This window comes from Somniosus microcephalus, chromosome 9 (genome assembly GCF_052327205.1).
Source record: "Somniosus microcephalus isolate GS21.2 chromosome 9, FLI_Smic_1.0, whole genome shotgun sequence".
Taxonomy (NCBI): domain Eukaryota; kingdom Metazoa; phylum Chordata; class Chondrichthyes; order Squaliformes; family Somniosidae; genus Somniosus; species Somniosus microcephalus.
Genome location: NC_140995.1, coordinates 54,693,528 through 54,714,233, shown reverse-complemented (window position 1 = coordinate 54,714,233; position 20,706 = coordinate 54,693,528).

The window sequence follows — 20,706 nt, the reverse complement described above, 5'->3', positions numbered from 1 at the left end:
CTTTGAGATAGCTGCAGCCCGAGCTTCCTGCACGTACCTGCTTGGGGCTCCTCCCGCATCGCCATCAGTATAGCAATGAGGTCCGAGGCCCAATATCCGGGGCTCCTTGAACCTCACCATTTGTGCACAGGGTAAGTTACCTGCATGCGTGGAGCCCAAAAATGGTCGTTCACAAATTTCTAGCCAAGAGAGTGGGGATAAAAGGAATGTACTCTGATTGGCGGAAAGTGGACTGCTCCGCCATTCAATTAGACAGGACTTACCCCTAACAAAGCCATGTTTACTCTCTCGGATCAGCTGATATTTGTTCAAGTGCTCAGTCACTCTATCCCTAATGACAGCTTCAAGTAGCTTCCCCACATGATGGGAGAGGTATAAGAGCAGTTGTGAGGCAACATTTTCTAGGACTGTGGAGAGGAAGGGGAAGTTGAAGATTGGACAGTAGTTAGGGAGAATGGAGAGTTTAATGCTCCATTTCTTGAAGAGGGGCATAATAATGGCAATCCTGAAGGAGAGGGGTATAGTGCTGGTGGATGATGTTAGCAAGCATGGTGCTGAGGAGTGAAGTTGTGTGGAAAGGAACTGGGACTAGAGAGCATTGAGGGAGGAGATGACAGGCTGAAGATCAATGCGCTGAGGGCTGGAGGATATGATGGAGAAACAATAGATGGGTAAGGGACTGGATGGGTGGAGAGCTGGCGGGAGACCTGGGAGCTGAGGGAGAGGGAAGTTTGGTCTTCAATTTGCCATGAACTTATTTCTGTTTTATCTTAAAAGCTACAAACCACCGTTGGTTATTTGCAAGTAACATCTAACTGCTCTTGATCATCCAACTCAGCATAGACCAGGGATCAAACCTGGGAACTTTCTGGTCTGGCAGAATACCACAATCCACAGTGGTGCACTGAGGCCTACTCTTTAAAATTGTTTGCATGTCTCTCTCAACCAAGTGCTAGTCATCATTTCCCAGCCTAGACATACACGTATATTTCTGCCAATGGCAGGCTCCCACCATCCACATGGAGAGGCACGCGAGCAGTGTATGGCCTTCAATTCTCCCTCTCCCCCATTAGGGCGCAGTTCACTTTAAAGGCCCTACTGTAGGAATGTCTACTTCCTATCAAAAGACTGAGGTCCACTCAGGCGATCAAATAAATGAGGTTTAATGAAAACTACGAGTTTAACGGATAACTACAGGAGAACATCGATTATAGGTCTAGTCAGTTTGGAGGCTCCATGAGGACTGCTTGGGCGGTCCCGTGGCTGACGTCATGATGTCATGACGTTTTTCCCGCCGGTGGGGGATCACGCGATGAACGGCGTGACGTCATCGCGTTTACCCACGCTATTAAAGTGATCGCGCTCTGTACATGTAAACAGTGAAAACAAAGATACAGACTCAGGCTGTAGCTAACATATTATTAAAGGGAATTATATACAATTGATCGGAGTCCCTTAGTGGCTCCGCCACACTTCTTAGATCAGGAATAAAAACAGCAAATGCTGGAAATACTCAGCAGGTCAGGCAGCATCTGTAGAGAAAAAAAACAGAGTTAGTGCTTCAGGTCGATGACCTTTCATCCGAACTGTTAGATGAGGAACTGTTTTATACTTCTTTTTCATTTCCAACTTTCATTTTATTATTAAAGGCTTTGAATTTATTTCCCTTTTTAGGGTGTTTATTTGAAGCAAGCAGAATGATCTTTTGCACCTTTTTCTTGTCACGTTAAACGCACAGAGGCTGATGGCTGGCACTTTGAGGTATGAGAAATGTAAATTCTTCCTTCATGTATTTGATGAAAGAGACATGACAAAACCGTGAGGAGTAAACACTACCTAACGCCATGAAGAGTAATTGCAACACATGAGGCCAACCCAGGGGAACACACATGCAGATCTATCAGAACAATTTTTATTGTGAGGATTGAGGGATTTAGATCCACAAGACATATCCTAGAATCATACAATCATACAGCACAGGAGGCCATTCAGCCCATCCTGCCTATGCCAGCTCTCTGAAAGAGTTATCCAATTAATCTCACTTCCCTGCTCTTTCTCCATTGCCCTGCAAATGTTTCCTTTTTAAGTATATATTAAATTCCATTTTGAAAGTTGCTATTGAATCTGCTTCCACCACCCTTTCAGGCAGTGCATTTCAGATCACAACAACTCACTGAGGAAAAATATTTCTCCTCATGTTACCTCTGGTTCTTTTGCCAATCACCTTAAATCTGTGTCCTCTGGTTACCCACCCTTCTGCCGCTGGAAACAGGATACTATCCTACCATCTGAGTTAGGAGAAGTGAACAAAATGTATAATCTCTTTCAGAGGGATTTACCGATCCCCCGCGTATCAACTAATCCACACACAGCCTCTCCAACATATTTACCAGCTTGAGTTTGCGATTATTTTCTTAGAGTAGGGGGGGGTGGTGTGTGATGGTGAATTAAACTGAATGATCCTGAATGATTTAATAAGAAAGTGTTATCAGCAGAAAGTGAAAAATGAGCCATGTGGTAGGAGACATTTAGATTTCAACTGATCAGGGATGACTGGTGACACAGCTGTGAATAGAGTTAAGATCTGTTACTGGGCACATCCCAGGGGAAATTAAATTGCCTGATTTATCAAATTATCCCTATTAAGCAAAATCCATTTATATTTATTTAAATGCATTGAGAGTGTGTTACGTGACTGCTTCTCTTGAAGTCCTATTAGGTTTTCCTTTTGTAATCTTTTTCCTTCCCTGGTTCCGTTACAACAGAGTTCTTCCATTGTTTCCATTTTTAAACTCGTGTTTTTATCTTCCTTTGTCCATTCATCATTTGCCAGCCACAAGCTCAGGCAGTTATCTGCCTGAAGCCTCTCCCAATTTTCTTAGAGTGAGGGGAAGCGTGATCGGCGATTTGTTAAACAGGATCCTGAATGATTTAATAAGAAAGCGTTATCTGTAGAAATATTTGGATTTTCAAAAAGCATTCGATTAGGTGCCACACAAGAGCTATTTACAATCTATATCAATGACTTAGGAGAGGAGGCCGTGTGTAATGTATCCAAGTTTGCTGATGATACAAAGTTAGGTGGGAAAGTATGTTGTGAGGAGGACACAAAGAGGCTGCAAAGAGATATAAACAAGTTAAGTAAGTGGGCAAGTATGTGGCAAATGGAATATAATATGGAGAAATGTGAAGTTATCCACATAGAAAAACAGAATCTTTTTTAAAAGGTGAGAGACTAGGAAATGTTGGTCTTCAGAGGGACCTGGGTGTCCTTGTACATGAATCACAAAGTTTACATGCAAGTACAGCAAACAATTAGGAAAGCAAATGGTATGTTAGCCTTTATTCCAAAGGGATTGGCATATAAGAAAATAGAAGTCTTACTGCAATTACATAGGGCCTTGGTGAGATCACACCTGGAGTATTGTGTACAGTTTTGGACTTCTTACCTAAAGAAGAATATATTTGTCTTAGAGGGAGTGCAACGAAGGTTCACTAGACTGATTCCTGGAATGAGGGGATTGCCCTCTGAGGAGAGATTGAGTAGACTCAGCCTATATTCCCTAGAGTTGAGAAGAATGAGAGGTGATCTCATTGAAACATATAAAATTCTTAAGAGTCTTGACAGGGTAGATGCAGGGAGGATGTTTCCCCTGGCTGGGGAGTGTAGAACCAGGGGTCACAGTCTCAGAATAAGAGGTAGGCCATTTATGACTGAGATGAAGAGCAATTTCTTCATTCAAAGGGTTGTGAATCTTTGGAATTCTCTACCCAGAGAGCTGTGGATGCTCAGTCATTGAGTATATTCAAGAAAGAGATCGATAGATTTTTGGATATTAAGGGAATCAAGAGATATGGGGATAGTGCAGGAAAGTGGAGTTGAGGTAGAAGATCAGTAATGATCTTATTGAATGGCAGAGCAGGCTCGAAGGGTCGAATGGCCTACTCCTGCTCCTATTTCTTATGTTCTTATGCTGTTTTGTAACTGACAACTGGAAGTGCAAGGCAAATAGGAACATCAGAACAGGAGTAGGCCATTCAGCCTCTTGAGCCTATTCCACTATTCAATTAGATCAGGGCTGATCTGTATCTTAACTCAATTTACCCACCTTGGTTCTGGTACTCTTAATACCCTTGCCTAACAAAAACCTATCAATCTCAGTTTTGAAATTTTCAATTGGCCCCCAGCCTGAACATCTGAGTGTTCCAGATTTCCACTGCCCTTTGTGTGAAGAAGTGCTTCCTGACATCGCCCTTGAACAGCCTAGCTCTAATTTTAAGGTTATGTCCCCTTGTTCTGGACTCCCCCACCAGAGGAAATAGTTTCTCTCTCTCTACCCTATCGAACCCTTTAATCATCTTAAACACCTCAATTAGCTCACCCCTTAATCTTCTATACTCAAAGGAATACAAGCCTAGTCTATGAAGCTTGTCCTCATGAATTAATCCTTCTAGCCCCAGTACCTGGTGAATCTTCGCTGCACCCCTCCAAGCCCAATATATCCTTCCTGAGGTGCGGTGCCCAGAACTGGACGCAGTGCTCCAGATGGGGACTAACCAGAGCTCTGTACAGTGCAACATAACTTCCACCCTTTTGAGATCAAGGCCAATGTTCGAAAAACATTTTAAATTATTTTTCATACCTGTCCACTAGCCTTTAGTGATTTCCATACACGAACCCCTAAATCTCTCTGCTCATCCTCAGTTCGAACTTCTCACCATTTCGTAAATACTCTGATCTATCATCATTCTTATAGGTCAGAGGTTCAGATTAGCCATGAATGGCAGAAGAATTTCAAGGGGCTGAGTAGGAACCCCTGTTCCTATGATCCTATCCCTAGTTGCCCTGAGAAGGTGGTGATGGGCCGTCGTCTTGAACTATTGCAGCCCCTGAGGTGATGGTACTCCTTCATTACAAAAGTGACTAAATTTCAAAAGTACAAAAGTTCAAAATGACTATTGGCTGCACAACTTTGGGACGTCCTGAGGTTGTGAAAGGCGCTTTATGAATGCACGTCTTTCATAACGGTGTTAGGTAGGGAATTTTTCTGACGCTAAGCTGCAGGACAGCGTTGGAATATTACAAAAGGCCTCAGGAACCCTGGGTTCCTGAAATAAACTAGACAGGGTTCCTGTACTCAATTACTGTCCAACAACTGCACCTCAACTAGGCTTGTGTGGCTGAGGTTAGGAATGGCATGCTTGTGATGCCCCCCTGCCAATCCTCATTATCCCAGCTCTTGGCCAAAGTACTGGGGAGCAACTGGCACCTGTGGAATCATACCTCACCATGGACCAACACCATTAGGGGAGGCGAAAAGGAGAGAACACTTGGGGCAGGTGAAAGAATGGGGGAAACTGAGCTTCAAGTTTCACACATCAGCTGTGTGATCGAACGGGAGCCTATTTTAAGGTAGTACTTGAAAGATATTTAGAAAGTTACTGACTGAATATGGAATAGTATTTGTTTTAACTCAATTAAATGGACTCAATGTGAAGTGCTATGAAATTCTGTATCACAGCTACTCTCAGGATCTATTATAAAAAATGTAAATATGTTGGAATATAACTTCACTGACAGGAAAAAGGACTGTGTTTCAAAAAGTTATTCTATTTGTTTCAGAAGAATTTGCTATACGTTACGCATCTTCCTGACATACACTGTCTCAGTCAAGACCAGCCTCTGGGTTGATACCTATCCACCTCACCTGTGATTTCCAAGACTCCCCTTTATGAAGCCTTGTGTCTATGACCTGAAGTACCAAACAATTCCACAGAGATAGGGTTTTGTGCTTTTTCAGGTGTGTTTCAGCCATGGCTCAGTGGGTAGCACTCTCATTTCTGAGTCAGAAGGTTGTGGGTTCACAGTCCCACTCCAGAGACCTGAGCACAGAGGGCCGATACTTCAGTGTAGTACTGAGGGTGTGCTGCACTATTAGAAGTGCCATCTTTTGGGTGAGATGTTAAACTGAGGCAGCCCCGTCTGTCCTCTCAGTTGGATATAAAAGATTCCATGGCACTAATTTAAAGAAAAGCAGGGGAATTCTCCCTGGTGCCCTGGCCATTATTTATCCCTCAATCAACATAGTTAAAAAAACAGATTACCTGGTCATTATCTCATTGTTGTTTGTGGGAGCTTGCTGAGTACAAATTGTCTGCTGCAATTTCCTACATTGACTGCACTTCAAAGGTACTACATTGACTGTAAAGTGCTTTGGGACGACCTGAGCTCAGGAAAGGTGCTATATAAATGGAAGTCTTTCTTTCTTTTGCATTAATGTGTGTCCAAGGCATTCTAGAGCATGGGGCAAAGGACAGCACAGGAGGGAACATTGAAGTGTAGGAATGCTGTGGTTATAGAGGGTTCAATAGTCAGGATTTGTTAAAGAGAAATCATCTTTGATTAACTTGACTGAGTTAAGAACATAAGACGTAGGAACAGGAGTAGATCATTTGGCCCCTCGAGCCTGCTCCGCCATTCAATAAGATCATGGCTGATCTGATCTTGGCCTCAACTCCACTTCCCTGTCCACTCCCCATAACCCTTAATTCCTTACCTTTCAAAAATCTGTCTATCTCCATCTTAAATATATTCAATGACCCAGCCTCCACAGCTCTCGAAGAGAATTCCAAAGATTCACGACCCTCTGAGAGAAGAAATTCCTCCTCATTTCCAATTTAAAAGGGTGCCCCCTTATTCTGAAATTATGCCCCCTAGTTCTAGATTCCCCCACGAGGGGAAACATCCTCTACCCTGTCAAGCCCCTTCAGAATCTTATATGTTTCAATAAGATCCCCTCTCATTCTTCTAAACTCCAATGAGTATAGGCCCAACCTGCTCAACCTTTCTTCATAAGACAACCCCTTCATCTCCGGAATCAACCTCGTGAACCTTCCCTGAACTTCCTCCAATGCAAGTATATCCTTCCTTAAATAAGGAGACCAAAACTGTATGCAGTACTCCTTGTTGTGTATATGGACTTTCAAAAGGCGTTTGACAAAGCACCACATAATAGACGTTAGCAAAATTGAAGCCCATGGGATTAAAGGAACAGTGGCAGTCTGGATATGAAACTGGCTAAGGGACCGAAAGCAGAGAGTAGTGGTGAATGGTTGTTTTTCAGACTGGAGGGAAGTATAGAGTGGTGTTCCCCAAGGGTCGGTATAAAGATCACTGCTCCTTTTAATACATATTAATGACCTGGACTTGGATATACAGGGCATAATTTAAAAGTATGTATATGACATGAAAATCAGAAATGTAGTAAACAATGAGGAGGATAGTAACAGGCTTCAGGAGGACAAAGACAGACTGGTGAAATGTGCAGACACATGGCAGATGAAATTTAATGCAGAGGTGTGAAGTGATGCACTTTGCTAGGAAGAATGAGGAGAGGCAATATAAACTAAATGGTACAATTTTGAAGGAGGTTCAGGAACAGAGAGACCTGGGGAAGTATGTACACAAATCTTTGAAGGCACAGATTTAAGGTGATTGGCAAAAGAACCAGAGGCGAGATGAGGAAAGAATAATTTCTGCATTGAGTTGTTATGATCTGGAATGCACTGCCTGAAAGGGTGGTGGAAGCAGATTCAATAGTAACTTTCAAAAGGGAATTGGATAAATACTTGAAAGGAAAACATTTGCAGGGCTGTGGGGAAAGAGCAAGGGAGTGGGATTAATTGGATAGCTCTTTCAAAGAGCTGGCACAGACACAATGGGCCGAATGGCCTCCTTCTGTGCTGTATCATTCTATGATTCTAGGTGGCCTTGTGACCCCAATGCTCTAAACATTATGCATTAAGTTTGTAAAGCAAGGGAAAATGTGAAGGATGGTCATTATCATCTCTGCCCACGTCCTGACTGCAATTGATGTATGGCTCACAGACACAAGGGACAAAATAGAAAATCACTTTTAAAACCAATTGTCTACGCGCAAATTCTTAAACACATAATTAGGTGGTTAATTAGGTAGTGGCAGAATAATGATGCTGAATAAATAATAATCTTTCTGGTATTGCATTATTGCGATTATTTACGCCCTTTCTCTGAGAAACAATGGAAGCAATTTCAATCTTTTCAAATCCAATTTAGCATTATTCAAATTAGGAACGTGGCTAATTTTTTGAATGTCATCAATCTTAGACACAATGCTTCTGCTTAAGTAATGTGTTTCAAACCAGTGCTTTACAGTTAAACGGTGAATCGAGTTGGGCTGGAATTGTGTGGTACCAAGGCATTGCAGCTTTAGTTCCACTTTATTTCCCTGAAGCCAAAAGATTCAGCAATTTGTTTCTTTTTATTCATTCACAGGATGTGGGTGTCACTAGCAAAGGCTGCATTTATTGCTGAATATCTGAAAATACATGAAGGCTGTGTGTGGTTCGTGTCCCAAATGAAAGTGCCGGAACCTGATCTGTGTATAAATGGAGTTGGCCTATCTGTACAACAGGATTAAAACCGCAACTTATCTCTTGTGACATGAAGCTGGAAGACTAAGGGTGGGAGGAATATTGCTTAAAGTAACTGTGAACTACTTTGGCATATGACCTCTGCCCTGGTTGCATCTCTAACAACACATTAATTCCCTTTAAGGCAGTGGGAATCATTTTATTATTCTACTTAAAATGAGATGAAGAAGCTGAGAGCTCTTCTCTGTGTGTGTGTGTGTGTGTGTGTGTGTGTGTGTCTTTCTCTCTCAGAGTGTCGTGAGGCCCCAGTGAACAGTTCTCCTTTTTCATCAAAAAATCTAAGTGAAGGATCAAGGTTGAAAACAAGTAGAGAACATGGAATTTATGATAAGCCTTTATAAACCACTGGTTAGGCTGCAGCTGGAGTAATGTGTCCGATTCTGAACACCACATTTGAGGAAGGATGTCAAGGCCTTGGAGAGGGTGCAAAGGAGATTTACTAGAATGGTGCCAGGGATGAGGAGTTTCAGTTACCTGGAGAGGCTAGAAAAGCTGGGGTTGTTCTCCTTAGATCAGAGAAGGTAAAGAGGAGATTGAACAGAGGTGTTCAAAATTATGAGGGATTTTGATAGAGTAGATAGGGAGAAACTGTTTCCACTGGCAAGTGGGTAAATGACCAGAGTTCATAGACATAAAATAATTGGAAAAAGAACTAGAGGGGAAGTGAGGAGACATTCCTTTACACGTAGGGCTTGGAGAATTGCAAATGTTACACCCTTGTTCAAAAAAGGTTGTAAGGATAAACCCAGCAACTACAGGTCAGTCAGCTTAACCTTGGTGGTGGGAAAGCTTTTAGAAATGATAATCCGGGACAAAATTATCAGTCACTTGGATAAGTGTGGATTAATTAAGGGAAGCCAGCATGGATTTGTTAAAGGCAAATCGTGTTTAAGTAACTTGATTGAATTTTTTGTTACGGTAACAGAGAGTGTTGATGAGGCCAATGTAGTTGATGTGGTGTACAACTTCCAAAAGGTGTTTGATAAAGTGTCACATAATAGGCTTGCCAGCAAAGTATAAGCCCATGGAATAAAAGGGACAGTGGCAGCATGGATACGGAATTGGCTAAGTGACAGGAAACAGATAGTAGTGGTGAACGGTTATTTTTCGGACTGGAAGAAGATATACAGTGGTGTTCCCCAGGGATCCATAATAGGACCACTGCTTTTCTTGATATATATTAATGATTTGGACTTAGGTGTACAGGGCACGATTTCAAAATTTGAAGATGACACAAAACTTGGAAGTATAGTGAACAGTGAGGAGGATATATCGGGTGGGATATGTGTCGGTGCAGGCTCGATGGGCCGAAATGGCCTCTATCTGCACTGTGGGGTTTCTGTGATTCTGTGATAGGGATAGACTTCAAGAAGGCATAGACAGGCTGGTGGAATGGGCGGACACATGGCAGATAAAGTTTAACGCAGAAAAGTGCAAAATGATACATTTTGATCGGAAGAACAAGGAGAGGCAATATAAACTAAAGGATACAAATCGTTGAAGGTGGTAGGATAGGTTGAGAAAGCGGTTAGAAAAGCATACGGGATCCTGGGCTTCATAAATAGAGGCAAATAGAGTACAAAAGCAAGGACGTTATGATGAACCTTTATAAAACACTGGTTCAGCCTCAACTGGAGTATTAGGCTGGATTTTACCTTTCGGTGCAGCCTAGGGGCGGGACAACCTCCTTTCAGGTTCCAATCCCACCCCCAATGACGCCCGATGCACAGACGCTATTTTGCATCAATTGGCCTTGTTAAGCCCGCCCTGCGGGCTTGCCGGACAATTAGGAGAAAGCCGGTGTCAGATGATGTCAGCTGATGACGCATCATCTACCAGTTTTCTTAAAGGGGCCACGATCAATTTTTTTTGACAGGTGATTTTTCAGTGTTTGATAGCATTGAGGTGCTGCAAACACTGACAATCACTGTACAAAGGTAAGCCCTTGCCCCCAGGCTCTCCAGTGACTCCCTCCTTAGGCTAGAACATATGGCAGCTACAGGTGAGTTTACAGAAATGATCTGTCACTGGTGAGAGAGGTTCTCCCAATGAGGTGGGACTACAGAAACACTGCAAAACTTGTTGCCTACAGAAAAGTCTAAATACATTAAAAATAATTTTCCCAACATTTTCTTACCTCTGAAACTCACCAGTGTACAATTGGATACTTCACACCACTTCTGCAGCTGTCATCAATGAAGAAACATTACAGCAGACCCACAGCACACCACACTTACCCTGGTGTGGTGTCCGGATGTCGGGAAGCCTGCAGTAGAAGTGTCACCATTACAAAAAGCCTCTTAACGAACTGTTAACAAGCAGTTAAGTGCCTATAATCCTCTTCCCACCGCTAGGTATCGGGTCCATGCGCAAATCGGGGACTCGACACCTAGGAAGATTGATTGGAGGTGGGTTGACAGCGGGTTTCCGACCCACTGTCAATCTTTGCAATTTTGCCGGATGTCCCGCCTCCAAACCTGGCCCCTGAGCGCCGGCAAAATTCCGGCCATTGTGTCCAATTCTAGGCACTGCACTTTAGGAAGGATGTGAAGGCCTTAGAGAGGGTGCAGAAAAGATTGACAAGAATGGTTCCAGGGATGAGGGACTTCAGTTACGTGGATAGGCTGGAGAAACTGGGGTTGTTCTCCTTAGAGCAGAGAAGATTGAGAGGAGATTTGATAGAGGTGTTCAAAATCATGAGGGGTCTAGACAGAGTAGATAGAGTGAAACTGTTCCCATTGGCGGAAGGGTCGAGAACTAGAGGACACAGATTTAAGGTGATTGGCAGAAGAACCAAAGGCGACATGAGGATAAACTTTTTTTACGCAGTGAGTGGTTAGGATCTGGAATGCACTGCATGAAAGGGTGGTGGAGGCAGACTCAATCGTGGCTTTCAAAAGGGAATTAGATAAGTACCTGAAATAAATAAAATTGCAGGGCTACGGGGAAAGGGCGGGGAATTGGGACTAGTTGAAGTGCTCTTGTAGAGAGCCAGCACGGGCTCGAAGGGCTGAATAGCCTCCTACTGTGCTGTAACCATTCTCTGATGTGGAACGCACTTCCTGAAAGGGTGGTGGAATCAGGGACTTTCAAAAGAAATTATACGTGTACTTGAAGGGAACTAATTTGTAGGGTTATGGTGAAAAAGCTGGGGTGTGGGACTAAATTGGACAGCTCTTTCAAAGAGCCGGCACAGGCACGACAAGCCAAATGACCTCCTTCTGTGCTATAACATTGGCCTGTAATTTCCGATAGGGGGCATCCTATCGGGTAAAAGTCTACGCCCTTACCGGAGGGCTCCCGAGGTCCAGACTCTTCCGCTCCTGGGCCCTTCCGCTCCTGGGCCTCTCCTGGTGTGTGTGCAAAGGCCCAGGTATCCCAGGGGCGCAGGCGGTTCGCAAGCGTCCCTGGGATCACGTGGGCCAGGCGAACCAATGGGAGAATGGAATCCCCCTTCATACTTTTGACAGGTAGACCTGTATAAAGTATGAATGGGGATCACTGAAAAAAAGACACTACAACATTAAATAAATATTTTAAATAAATCACGTATTTAAAATGAGTTAAAATTACATTAAATTAAATATTTTAAATAAACTGGGAGATGTTATAGATGTCGCCTGCTCCAGCCTGGAAGGATCCCAATATGGAGAAATTCAGGGCCACAGTCACCTTCACAGCCACTGGCAGCGCTGTCCTTGTCCTGGAGTGAGGCTGCAAGAGGTTCTGTGAGCCCCTCCTTCATAAAGCGCAGACGCCTTACACACTGTTCCTGGCTCAGGCTGAGGTAAGAGAATTGCTCTCAGAAGACCCTAGGTGGGTAAGGCCTCCTACTGAGAGCCTTTCTCCCCTCCCCCTCCTCCCTCTGCGACCAGCTTGTCCTCTTCTTCGCTGCCTCTGCTCCATCTCCCTGTCATGCTGCAGGCCAAGGGGGATGACAACTAAAGCACCCATGACTGGGAGCAAGTGTCTGACCAGAATCCTTGAAGTCAGAATCAAGGCCTTCCCTCCCTTGTAGCACCACCCCCTGTCATCTCACCAACTTTAAACAACACTAGAAAGTTCCACAGACTTACACAGAGCCAGTAGAAATCAAAAAGCAAGTTACCTGAAAGTTGGTGATGGTCCCTTTAAATAGCACTGGTGGGGGGTCCTTCCTGCTGCTGAAAGCATGTTCAGCTGTGTGAGGTTAAGACAGGACATTAACTCCAGCAATGACGACAAAAATGGCAGTGCTGGCATCAAATCAGCATTGCACGCTGATTGACGCCACGATCTGCTTACTTACCATATTTCCGCACACGCTCCTAATGGCCGCCCTACCGCCCTCATAAGATGGCGTCTTGCGTGGGCCGCACCAGAAGTGTGCGCGCACTGCTCGGATGCCATTTTGGACTCAATTCAGCACCCATAGCGCCCAAACAGGCGCTATGCAACCACATTTTTAGCCCTCCTTCTTTAGCCAACACCACCTCAATACTACTCAGTTACTGTTCATGGAACCTTGCTATGTGAAAATTGGCTGCCACATTTGCCAACATAATGGCCCGTAGTTTCCGATAGGAGACTTCCTGCGTGCGAATGCCTCCTATTGGGAAAAAAATCTACGAACTTACCTGAGTGCTCCCGAGATGCGTATACTTCCGCTCCTGGGCCTCTCCAAACTCGAAATGCGCAGGGCCCACGTATCCCAGAGGCACATGCGGTTCGCAAGCGTCCCTGGGATCACGTGGGCCAGGCCAGCCAATAGGAGAAGGGAATCTCCCTTCATACTTTTGACATAGACCTGTCAAATATATGAATGGAGATCACCCAAACAACACAGTAAAACATTAAATAAATTTTAAAAAACCATCACGTTTTTAAAATGAGTTAAAGTTACAATAAATTAAATATCTTAAACAAAAATTACATTTTTTGAAAAAAAAATTAAAGTTTTTTAGGGGGCTAAAAAAACTTAGCTTTTTTAAAAGTATTTTTAAATTATAATGAGTGAAATTTTTAAAAACTTTTTTCAACTTTTAAAATTTCTAAGGGTTTTCTGTAGGCGGAGGTTCTCCAGAAAGCAGAACTCTCCCCCCGCAGAGGCCCTTCTCCAGGGCCGGCGTCCAATCTGTCAAGAGGATTCTTGACAGATCGGGAATACCAGTCTTCAGCACATGCGCTTCACATGCCTGAAACCGGCATTTAGGATGTCCCTACGGGTGTGTACACAGCCCGTACACACCCGTAAGCATCAGAAAATACGGGCCATTAATAGTGATTGCACTTCAGAAGTAATTTGTTGGCTGCAAAGCTCTTTGGGACATTCTGTAATAATTATATTTGATTGATTGAAATTACCTATTTAAAAAGCCTCTTGTTTTCACTGGACACTTGGTGAGTCCAATGGAGATTAGTGAAGTAGATGCTGTTTGCAAACATAGCAACCTATTCTTCTGAGTTGAGCTTCTGACCTCATATCCTCTCCATCACAAAGACCACCTACTTCCACCTGCTTAATATAGTCCGTCTCTGCCCCAGCCTCAGTCCATCTGTTGTTGAAACCCTCGAGGACGTTCAAGGACCTGTCACCTAATGCTTTCCTGGCCTGCCTCCCAGCTTCCACCATCCGTAAGCTTCAAGCCTCTGCTGGCCACATACAACCTGCACCAAGTCCTGCACGCCCCTCACCCTTGTCCCCACTGACCTACCTTGACTCACAGTTCCCCATCATCAAATTTAAAGTTCTTACCCTTGTGTTTCAATCCATCCAGAGCATTGGCTCTTCCTATCGCTGTAACTTTCTCCTACAACATTTCCCCACCCTCCAACTTTCTTGTCACTGGTGGCCATGCCTTCAACCACCTAGGTGCCAACCTTTGGAATTCCCTCCCTAAATCTCTCCGACTCACGGGAACAGGAGGAGGCCATTCAGCCCCTCGAGCCTGTTCCGCCATTCAATTAAATCACAGCTGATCTGTATCTTAACTCCATCTAGTGGCCTTGGTTTCATAACCCTTAATACCCTTGCCTATCAAAAATGAAAATACAAATACAAATGCATCCCTCTTCTCTTGAGTCCCACCTTAAAAACCACCTCTTTGACCAAACTTTTAGTCACCCCTCCGTCTTTGGCTCAGCATCCATTTTCTTTTCTTACACCTCTGTGAAATGCATTGCTACATTTTTCTATCTTAAAGATGCTATATGATTGAAAGTTGTTGTTTTTCAATTTAAAAAAATGGCTGTGAGCCCCCTTGCCCCTGATTAGATTGGTGCCTAATAATATTTCCCTGTCTCTTTCTGTACATGTAAATGCGCATTTACTAATTACAAAAATTTCAAATATGACCTTGCATTTTGGCTCCATTGAAAACACCAGATATGGAGCATTGATACCTCACCTTTCCTTACTTCCACTCAATATATCAAAATTCAAGGCCCAGTTTCCAATGGCTGAACATTGCCTGAATAGTGATGTTGTTTAATGAAGTCGATTCCCTTTTCATTAATTATACAATAGGGATTTTGTTATGGTTTAATAGACAAAGGACAAGAATACTAAATATAATGGCGGACTCTTATTGCTGTGATTTTGGTTTTCAAATGTCCTCCAATTTTCTCCTCCATTCCTGAAGTCACTGGCCTCGATTTTAACTGACCCGTGGAGTCGGGATTGGAGGCATGTGGGGGGTTAAAGTCCCGAATTCGGGGGTCCCGACACCATCCCGCCCCAAACCCGCCTCCATGTAAGTTTCAAAGGAGGCAGGTACCCGCCCCGCACTGGGACCCGCCTACCCGAGGCGGGAAAGGATTAGTGACAATTAACTGCCTGTTAACAGGTAGTTAACAGGCAGTTTTTAGCCTAATCCCTATTTTAAAGCTTGAAGTGTGGGATTCCCGACTGCTCCAAACCACGCCAAGTTAAAGGAGTCCGGCCGTCGGGTTGAAGGACTTGGAGGGGTCGAGATGTCGGTGTTCAGGTGAGTGATGGGTGCATGAGTGCAAAGGTAAGTGTGTTTGGTGTGTCTAAAGTGTGTAAAGAAGTTTAAATTACCTGTACTTACCTTTTTAGCCTTCCTTCCTCTAGGTTTCGGGAGTCCATCATCTAACCAGCACAGAAAGCAGAACGGCTACGAACTGTCAAAAGTGACAGCCTGCAGCTTTCTGTGCCAGAGGGATTTCTAACTGAGTCTGTGTAGAAGGACTCAGGTTAAAAGTAAGACTGTCAGTGTTTGACAGCTTCAAACAGCTGTGAAACACTGATATTTCATCTGTCAAAACGTCTTGACAGATGAAATTTCAGTCTGTGACGTCACCTGTTGCCGGGTGGCCCTTAATTGGCCTGCTGAGCCTGCTGGACGGGCTCAACAAGGTCAATCAAGTTAAAATCGCGTGGATTGGCCGCATCTCGATGGAGGCGGGACTACAACCCCGAAAGTTGTAGTTCCGCCTCCTTCCCGATTTCTGAGTGAAAATCATCCCCACTACCTTTACAGGCAGCCGTCAGATCTGGAAGTTTAAGCAGACTTGTATTCCCTTGAGTTTAGAAGATTAAGGGATGATCTAATTGGGGTGCTTACAATGAGTTGATAGGGTAGATACAGGTAAACTATTTCCTCTGGTGGGGAAATCCAGAACAACCTTAAAATTAGAGCTAGGCCATTTAGGAATGAAATCAGGAAGCACTTTTTCACACAAAGGGTAGTGGAAATCTTGGAACTCTCTTCCCAAAAAGCTGTGGATGCTGGAGGTCAATTGAAATTTTCAAGACAGATTAATAGATTTTTGTTAGTTAAGGGTATCAAGGGATACAGATCAAAGGCAGGTAAATGGAGTTGAGATACAGACCAGCCATGATCTAATTGAATGGCGGACAAGCTCAAGGGACTGAATGGCCTACCCAGTTCCTATGTACCTAAAGTACCTAGTCCAAGTGATCATTCTTTAGTTGTGAGCCTAAACAGTGAGCCATTCAAGCATGGAGGAGGGGCATCACCATTGAGCCCTAACCTGCCCTCACTCAATGTGAATGCCCAACAAGTGTTCCACCAGAAGCCACCAGCTAGCTCTCAAGAATGGGAAGCCAGGCTCATGTTTCCATTCCCTATCCCAGCAATGCTGAAACCAGTGGTAGTACCAGTATCTTCACTCTTGCTAAGCTCAACAAACTCAGCACAAGTAGAGAAAAAAAACCCAAGGCTTTCCTGATCAGATCCACGCTGGGAAGTGCATCACAAAACTCAGCCATTTTAGGGAGTTTTTTGTGGTGCCGTGTGCTCTATTACGAGTGGGATAGTGTTAAAACGTCAGCACTCAATAATGGTATGAAGACTCCAAAGTGAAATTACCGTGTGTTCTGTTGCATAAACAAAGCTTGTATTCCCTTGAGTATAGTGTAGCAGTTCGTGTAGATCGCCACTAAATAAGAGAGTTTGACTTCGACGAACTATAAATAAGTTGTTTATTTACAGGAACAGGCTAATTACAGCAGGTAAGATAGCAGGTAAGATGGCTGACTGTAGGAGCACCGTGGTGCAGGTCTTGTCCCAGCGGGGACTCCACGAGGACTGAGTTCACAGTCCTGTGGGGAGCGTGATGACGTCATCGCGTTTGTGTTGTGACATCATCACGTTCGCGTTTCCCGCACTTAGGGCATCACGTGATGCGCGTCGTTGGCCGTTGAGGCCGAAGTCGGGAGGCCGGGCTGTGCCGGTGCTTGCCGCGGGAGCGGAAGATCGCGTCGCTCCCGTCGGCTGGCCGTTGAGGCCGAAGACGCTAGGCCGGGCTGTGTCAGCGCACGCACATCACGTTGTACGTGACGTGACGTCAGCGCGCTATGGCGCGTCTTAAAGGGGCAATGGCCCCAACAGGTAAGTTAAAAGGGCAACAGCCCCAAAAGGTAAGTTAAACATACAGTAAGGTAAGTTAAAGGGAATTATGTGTCTCAATGTAAGGGACAACCAGTGGTACCGCCACAATAGAAGATTAAGGGGTGATCTAATTGAGGTGTTTAAGATGATTTGATAGGGTAGATAGAGAGAAACTATTTCCTCGAGTGGAGGAGTCCAGAACAAGGGGACATAACCTTAAAATTACAGCTAGGCCGTTCAGGGGTGATGTCAGGAAGCACTTCACACAAAGGGTAATGGAAATCTGGAACTCTCTCCCCCAAAATGCTGTTGAGGCTGAGGGTCAATTAAAAATTTCAAAACTGAGCTCGATAGATTTTTGTTTGACGAGAGTAATATAAGGGATATAGATCAAAGGCGGGTAGATGGAGTTGAGGTACAGTTCAGACATGATCTAATTGAATGGTGGAACAGGCTCGGCAGGCTGAATGGCCCGCTCCTGTTCCTATGTTCTTCCTATGACATTTAGTAATGTGATAGGTGCTGTTTAAGTTGCAGGTGCAGTAAAGTGTATGGCCCTGGGTGAGTCAGCAATGCAGACAATGGCATTGTTTCAGCTCGGAGAAACCTACGGGTAAATCTGAGAGAATGGAAACTCCAGTCAGTCTCTTCTTGGGATTGCGATGGGTGCAATAACAACGTTAGAGACCTGGATACTCAGGCTGCCTTTCAAAGTGGTTATACAAAATAGCTCATGAGTGACATAATCCAATAGCAGATAGGAGGCCTGAGCTGCAGCTCTCCACACAACAACAACTTGTATTTATATAGCGCCTTTAACATAGTAAAACATCACAAAGCGCTTCACAGAAGTATTATAAGACAAAAAATTTGTCACCGAGCCACATAAGGAGAAATTAGGGCAAGTGACCAAAAGCTTGGTCAAAGAGGTGGGTTTTAAGGAGCGCCTTAAAGGAGGAAAGAGAGGTGGAGAGGCGGAGAGGTTTCGGCAGGGAATTCTAGAGCTTAGGGCCTAGGCAACAGAAGGCACAGCCATCAATGGTTGAGTGATTATAATCAGGGATGCTCAAAAGGGCAGAATTAGAGGAGCGCAGATATCTCGGGGGATTGTGGGGCTACAGAGATAGGGAGGGGCGAGGCCATGGAGGGATTTGAAAACAAGGATGAGAATTTTTAAACTGAGGCGCTGCTTAACCGGGAGCCAATGTAGGTCAGTGAGCACACAGGTGATGGGTGAACGGGACTTGGTGTGAATTGGGACACGGACAGCCGAGTTTTGGATCGCCTCAAGTTTAAGTAGGGTAGAATGTGGGAGGCCAGACAGGAGTGCATTGGAATAGTCAAATCAAGAGGTAGCAAAGACATGGATGAGGGTTTCACACACACAGAATCACACAGAAACCCCACAGTGCAGATAGAGGCCATTTCGGCCCATCGAGCCTGCACCGACACATATCCCACCCGATCCCCGTAACCCCTACATATCCCACCCTATCCCCATAACCCCACGTATTTAATTTAATTTCAGCAGAGGATGAGCTGAGGCAAGGGCAGAGATGGGTGATGTTACGGAGGTGGAAATAGGCGGTCTTAGTTATGCTGCCGATATGTGGTCGGAAGCTCATTTCAGGGTCAATTATGACACCAAGGTTGCTAACAGTGTGGTTCAGCCTCAGACAGATGTTAGGGAGAGGGATGGAGTCAGTGGCTAGGGAACAGAGTTTGTGGCGGGGACTGAAAACAATGGCTTCGGTCTTCCCAATATTTAATTGGAGAAAATTTCTGCTCCTCCAGAACTGGATGTCGGACAAGCAGTCTGACAATTCAGAGACCATGGAGGGGTCAAGAGAAGTGGTGGTGAGGTAGAGCTGGGTGTCGTGTGGGTACATGTGGAAACTGATGCTGTGTTTTCAGATGATGTCGCCAAGGGGCAGCATGTAGATGAGAAATAGGAGGGATCCAAGGATAGATCCTTGGGGGACACCAGAGGTAACGATGCGGGAGTGGAAAGAGAAGCCATTGCAGGTGATTCTCAATCAGAATTATGTGTGTATTTTGCTGAGAAAGCTGGTGATGCTCATGAGCCCCAGTGACTGTTGAACAAATACCTGGAGGTGGGCCAACTCATCAAGTGGGTCTAATTCATGGGAGAACACTCACATCTGCTGTCACTGTCCCATATCGACCTGACTTTAGGGAGCTGGCTCCCCCCTTCCCCTGTCAAACTCTGTGGCGATGAGCATCAGTGGCCATTGTTGATGACCTTAATTCACAGGAAGTTATCAACTGACTGCTTGACTCCACGTTTCTACATTTAAATTATTGGCCCTTTTGAATTCAGCTCGAACATATTGTAACCAAGGTTTCTCTCAAAGTGACGGCAGGGGATGGGAGAAACACAGGAAAATTCAGCACCATAGATTTGTTACTAAAACAGATTATCTGGTCATTATCACATTGCTGTTTCAGGAGGCTTGCTGTCCCTGCGCTTTTCCTACATTACAACAAGTGACTACGTTGCAAAAGTACTTCATTGGCTGTAAAGTGCTTTGGGACGTCCTGAGGTCATGAAAGCCACTATTTAAATGTATATCTTTCTTTCCTTTCAAGACTTTATTATCTGAACATGTTTGGCCATCATTTGCTGTAGCAGGGCATCTAACGGAGTCTGCCGTTAGTTAGACTACATTTTTTGCGTGGTAAGTTACTGAAAGTGCGAGTTGATAACGTCGCAGCGAGGGAAACAGGGCACCTGGGACCTGAATAATTGTGAAATGAACAGCGCAGGGACTGAGAAGGAAGTGGAAATTAGAGTGGGTAAATTCAATGTCAACTCAGGTAGAGAAATAGAGAGAGGGACAGAATGATTGGATTAAGAGAGAGAAAAAGACACGGAAAAGAAAAGTAAAAAACAAATTTACATCCAACAACAATTAAATCCTGAAGGAATGAGACTCCACATTTACGGTGTCAGAGAGGTTGATTGGCAGTAATTAACACTTAACACATCATTAAAAGGGTACTTAGACTGGAATGACGACTTAATTTTCTGTGGCGAGTTTAGTTCATATCTGCAGTGTGAATACAGCAACTTCACACCATTAAAGGCATGTCAATGGTGAGCCAGACAGCGAGCGGCCGCTTTCGCAATGCTAAAGGCGGAGCGGCACATCTTGGACAGTAACTTTTGGACATTTGCATTTAACCGCGCGTCTGCCCCTCGCCTGAAGTTGCTGAACCATTTGCACATAACTAACAGTGAGCGCCATTAGCCCCACCATTATTTGAGAGGAAAATCTGGGTCATTGTGCTGGGTAGTGGCCATGGGCTCGCTGGGAAGTTAGGAAAAGGATCCCTCACTAATCAGAATCCAGCTTTT